The 6,112-nt window shown below is 34.3% G+C and overlaps 1 pseudogene across 1 annotated transcript; it reads left to right on the forward strand.

Moving 5' to 3' along the window:
• Positions 1-236: 236 nt before the first annotated feature.
• LOC308347033 (large ribosomal subunit protein eL6-like) lies at positions 237-1,103 on the forward strand (annotated as a pseudogene). Its single transcript has one exon. The product of its transcript is annotated as a large ribosomal subunit protein eL6-like (transcript).
• Positions 1,104-6,112: the final 5,009 nt, after the last annotated feature.

The following is a 6,112-nucleotide window of genomic DNA, read 5'->3' on the forward strand; positions in this document are numbered from 1 at the left end:
TTTGTCTTCTAGCTTCTAGGGTGGATGGGCAAATTTCTTCCTGTTACTACTACAACATGGCTTGAAGCAGATACCCAGTTTTTAATTCTTAAAGTAGTTTATTTATATTTCTTACTTTTTAGGTTGGCTTCATCTTTTATTTCAATGATTTGGGGTGTCCTTGTCACATTCCTCATCCTAAAGGAAGATGCTTAATGTTAGAAATGGATGATGTTTGCTCTTTACCGTCTGGCAAGATGGCAGGTGAAAAAGCTGAGAAGCTGGATGCTAAGGAAAAGAAACCCGAAACCAAGAAGGCTGATCCTGGTGCCAAAGTTAAGAAGGGTAACATCAAGGCTAGAATGCGAAAGAAGAGGAAGCCCCACTACAGTTAAAACCCTGTCCTAGGTAGAGAAATTGACAGCTATTTCTGGTAGGCTCTGTATTCCAGAAAGGCTACATACAAGAGGGAGTATTTAGTAGCTAAATCCAGCTTTGAGAAGAAAAGGATAAGGTTCTTGCTACTGTCACAAAACCAGTTGGTGGTGACAAGAATGGTGGTACCCAAGTGGTTAAACTTCGCAAAATGCCTAGGTATTACCTGACTGAAGATGCGCCTTGAAAGCTGCTAAGCCACAGTAAAAAACCTTTCAAGCAGCATGAGAGAAAACTGTGAGCAAGTGTCACTCCTAGGATCATTTTGATCACCTTCACTGGGCGACACAGAGGCAAGAAGGGGTTTCCCTGAAGCAACTGGGAAGTGGTTTGTGACTTTTGACTGGACCTCTGGCCCCCAATTAAGGTCCTCCGTGTAGAACACACCAGAAATTTGTCATTGCCACCTCCACCAAAATTGATAGCAGCAGTGTGAAAATCCCAAAACATCTCACTGATGCTTGCTTCAAGAAGAAGCAGCTGCATAAACCTGGACACCAGGAAGGTGGGATCTTTGACTCAGAGAAAGAGAAATACAAGATTACAGAGCAGTGCAAGGTTGATCAGAAAGCTGTGAACTGGCAAATTTGGCCGACAGAGCTATTCGTCAGCTTCAGGGCTATCTGCATTCTGTGTTTTCTCTCAGAAACTGGTGTTCTAAATGTTTTACAAAGAACCTAATTAAATAACTGATCCATCAAAAAAAAAAAAAAAAAGAAAATGGATGATGTTTGCTGGAGGTTTAGGGTAGATGCCCTTTATGAAGTTAAGGTGTACCATTTTATTACGGTTTGCTAAAAGTTATTTAAAATGGCTTTTAAATTTGATCAAAGATTTTTTTGGCATTAATATTTTCTCTTTTAATATGGTAATTAGCCGAATAACGTTAACTTCTTTTTTTTGAGAGAGAGAGAGAGACTTGTGCAGGAGCAGCGGGGGTTGGGGCAGATGAAGAGGGAGAGAGAGAATCTTAAGCAGGCTCCACACTCAGCACAGAGCCCAATCCAGTGCTTGATCTCATCACTCTGAGTTCACGACCTGAGTCAAAACCAAGACTGGGACGCTTAAGTGACTGAGCCATCAAGGCACCCCAATTTTCAATTTCTGAACAGTATACATCCCTAACCCTGAAATAAATTTGTATACTTGAAATAAAGTCCAATAAGGAATTATCTCCATTAATCACTCCTGAGTATACTCTAGTATTTTGATGAGGATATTTGTATTTACTTTTATGTGTGTGAGTTAGTATACATTATCATTATAGTTTTGTTCAAATTTAATAGTTTTTCAAAGAATCAACTTTTGTTTTTGTTTTCTGTTGAATCTGTATTTTATAGTTGCTGAGGTATGTCCTGTCTTTATTTTTTTTTTTAGTACTGTATCTATAGATTTATTCTGCTTTTTATTTGGGGTATAGCTATTATAAAGCTTACTGATTCTTCTGAGAAATGTAAATGTTCAAAATCATACATTTCCTATATTTCAGCTACATTGCACAAATTTAACAAGTTAAATTTGATGAATATCATTCAGTGACTCTTCCCTAGTGGGCTTAATGATTTTTTTATTTTACTCACTGATAAATTAAATATTCATTTTAAATTTTGAAATACAAGTTCTTAAATGTTATTTTTCTTATCAATTCTTTAAAACTTGTTGAAATGTGATTTATTGCAATTTTCTTAACAACAGAAATTTATTTTCTCACATTTCTGGCATCTAGATGTGCATTACTGCAATTTTTATAAGCATTATAATTGTGTACTTAGAACAAATGTGGATTTTCAGAGGTTGTCACAGTGCCCTAAAGATGTCTATTCAAATGAGTTCAAACAATGCTGTAATTTAGTTTGCTCAAATATTTTCCATATTTACTTATATACATTATACACATACATATGTTATGTGTGCATATATAGAGATAAATAATTACAAGTAATATAATGATCTATTATGCAGTTTATACATACAGATATATTTCTGTTGATCTAGTAAATAATAATAAGTATTTATGTACATGTATTCATACACATATGCACATACTCATATATGTATACATGTATGTTAAATCCTTTTAAATACTCATATAAGTACTTTTGATATTTCTGACTTTGCTTCGAGAGAATTTTTTCTTTTGACAAATAGGATGTTCTTTGTTAGAAAAAGAGGAAAACAAGGATTTCTGGAGGATTTTGTTTATTATTTATCTACTTATTATTGTTCTAACTAACTGAAAGTCTGGGGTTGCCATTGATTGATGAGGAAGACTGAAGATCAACCAGTTTTAGTGGCAGAGTCATTCAGATTTTGATATTCTATATAGATTTGCATATTTTAAATTTGAGATATAAACTAAAAATCCGAGTGGAAATGCCAAGTAAGCAATTGAATATTTATGTCTGGATCTTGATGGAAAAATGAACAGAGTTATTTTGCGTTTTCAGAGTGAGATTGACTCAAGAAAGATAAGGCCTTTCTCACTATTTTGTTTAAAATTATTATCTCCCTTTCCCAGAAAACCTTGCCATGCTTCACTGATTTACTTTTAATGTATTATTTACCTTTTAATTTTGCTTAGCAATCTTTCCTACTACGATAAAAGCTCTGATATTTATCTTTTTTTTTTTTTTCTTAAACTGTTGTAAACAAGTCCTGGAGTAGTTCCTGGCAGGTATTAGGTGTCCAATAAATACATGTTAACTTAATAAATTGATTATATTTTATTTCTATTTCTGACCTCTTATAGTGTCTCTCACTTCATTTCATTTAAATCATACTTTAAAAAAAAGACATGCCCCAATTCCCAAACTTAAAGCTCATCTGTGTCATACAGCATTACTTTGTGAATTTAATTTTCCATATTGCTCTATCTTCCTGTTCTTTTGTGTTCTATTTCATTAATTGGTGGCTTTATCTTTATTATTTATTTTGATTTCTTCTAAAATTTTGATTTGAATTGTGGGCCTAGCAATTTTCAGTTTTTCTGGTGCTAAAATATTTTCTTCAGAAGCTATGCACTTGCCTCCAACTAGTGTTAAGCTGAACCTCACAAGATTTGAAGTAGAATTAATTGCTTTCATATTTTTCAATTTTGAGAATTTCATTATTTCCGATTCTTTCTCTCCTTCTACCATGAGTGAATTTTTTAAGATTTATTTATTTATTTTGAGATAGATTTATTTATTTATTTGAGAGAGAGAGAGTGCAAGCAGGGAGAGGGGCATGCAGAGATGGAGAGAATCTCAAGTAGGCTCCCCAGTAAGCTCAGAGCCCGATGTGGGGCTTGATCTTATGACCTAAGATCATGACTTAAGCTGAAATCAAGAGCTGGATGCTTATCCAACTGAGCCACCCGGGTGCCCCTTCCATGAAGTATTTTGAAGTTGATTTTTGTAGCTTTCAAACACAGTTTGACTATATTTAAAATAAAAATATATATATATATATATATATATTTGAGGTTTGAATGCATGACTTCAGAGAATGCAATAGATAATAGTTGAATTTATATGGTTTTAGTATGCATTTATGCTTTATCTAACAAATCACAGAGGCATAATTCTATTCAATCCTTAATACAACACTATGCGATAGGTAAGGCAGGTAAAATTATTTCATTGTTTTGAGAACTAGGATTCAGAAATTTAGGGAGGTAGGAAGCAACATAACTGGAACTTGAACTCAGTTACTGTCACCTTGAATTGAGATTCATTTTTGTTCTTCCCAATATAAAAACAGTGGTTCAAGTGTTGCACTTTTCTCTTACACTTACAGAGAAAATAGTATTGGTTGATATAAGTGCTAATACAGCATTGTGATGCACAGACATACAAGCAGATTCATATTCACAGTCTTCTTTTCAATTTTAATAAATGCTCCCCCCTGCCACTGCCTCATGGCCTTTTAATGTTCCTAGGCAAGAAGGCATGAATTTACATTATTAGAATCCTATGCCATATTGCACTTATTATGAATTATACTTATTAAAATTAACTGAAGCATGAGAAGACTTTTTATTTATACAACTATAATTATTTCCAACTTTACAACTGTTAAAATATCTAAGTATCCTTCAACGAATGTGGACATTTAAAAATGATAGACTTTTAGGTTTGTTAAGCAGAAACTCTTAGAGCAAGAACTTATTTTCAAACACTTCCAAGTAATTTCTGTATTATTATCTGAATATATCACAATAGCACTTTATTTGTTCTGTAAAGTACTGAATATATTAAATCCAAATCACCTAAGTAAGATAGAATAGTTTTGACTTGGGAAGTTTTTGCCCTATGGATATTGTGGGATTTTAGAAATAAGATTAGTATGTTGAAATGAAATGCACATTGATTTTATGGTCCAGGAATTGAATTTAGCATGTGATTTTACTATCACCAGATGACCTTAAGTTTAACCTCTCCAATCTTCATTTACTTGTAGATAATATTTCTAAGTCTAAATAAAATGAAAATCTATAAATAAGTATTAAAATGAGAGTAATGCATTCAGCCAACAGAATTGTTGATATCTTTTGCTTCACATAGCCATCATAATCTTGGCATTATCATATGTCAATCAAAGTATAGTGTAGGAGATGACAATGATGCAGCATCTGGAGTACCATCACATTTGTGAGGCCGACTGGTACATTCAGCAGAGGTCACCTGAGGACTAGTAGTCATTACAGTTTCATCTTTTTGCCTTTATACTTGGTTCCAAGATAAAATGCAATTTAACAGAGAAGACTGAGCTGTTATAAGTCACTTCTGCCACTGTGCGAAGGCAGAAGAAGAGACAATCATTTCTAAGGAGAAAATAAAGAGAACTTTTGTTCCTAATGCTGCCAAGTTGGAAATTTGTATAGAAAGTAGCATTGGTCACACCAAAGACCTCTTTTGGTCTTAGGGTATAAGAAACTTGCTAAGACAAAAAAATTTAACAAAAACGGTTATAGCAGATAATGACTTTTTAAATTGAAATTTTTAAAAAGTTTTTTTTAAGTTTAATTTTATTTTTTTTTTTCACTGTTCCAAGATTCATTGTTTATGCACCACACCCAGTGCTCCATGCAATATGTGCCCTCCTTAATACCCACCACCAGGCTCACCCATCCCCCCAGCCCCCCACCCCTCCAAAACCCTCAGTTTGTTTCCCAGAATCCATAGTCTCTCATGCTTCATCTCACCCTCTGATTTACCCCAATTCACTTTTCCTTTCCTTCTCCTAATGTCCTTCATGTTATTCCTTATGTTCCATAAGTAAGTGAAACCATATGATAATTGACTTTCTCTGCTTGACTTATTTCACTCAACATAATCTCCTCCAATCCCATCCATGTTGATACAAAAGTGGGGTATTCATCTTTTCTGAAGGAGGCATAATACTCCTTTGTATATATGGACCATATCTTCTTTATCTATTCGTTCATTGAAGGGCATCTTGGTTCTTTCCACAGTTTGGCAATTGTGGCCATTCCTGTTATGAATGCTGGGGTACAGATGGCCTTTGTTTTCACCACATCTGTATCTTTGGGGTAAATACCCAGTAGTGCAATTGCAGGGTCATAGGGAAGCTCTATTTTTAATTTTTTGAGGAATCGCCACACTGTTTTCCAAAGTGGTTGCAGCAACTTGCATTCCCACCAACAGTGTAAGAGGGTTCCCCTTTCTCCACATCCTCTCCAACACTTGTGATTTAC

This window comes from Martes martes (assembly GCF_963455335.1).
Source record: "Martes martes genome assembly, chromosome: 8".
NCBI lineage: Eukaryota > Metazoa > Chordata > Mammalia > Carnivora > Mustelidae > Martes > Martes martes.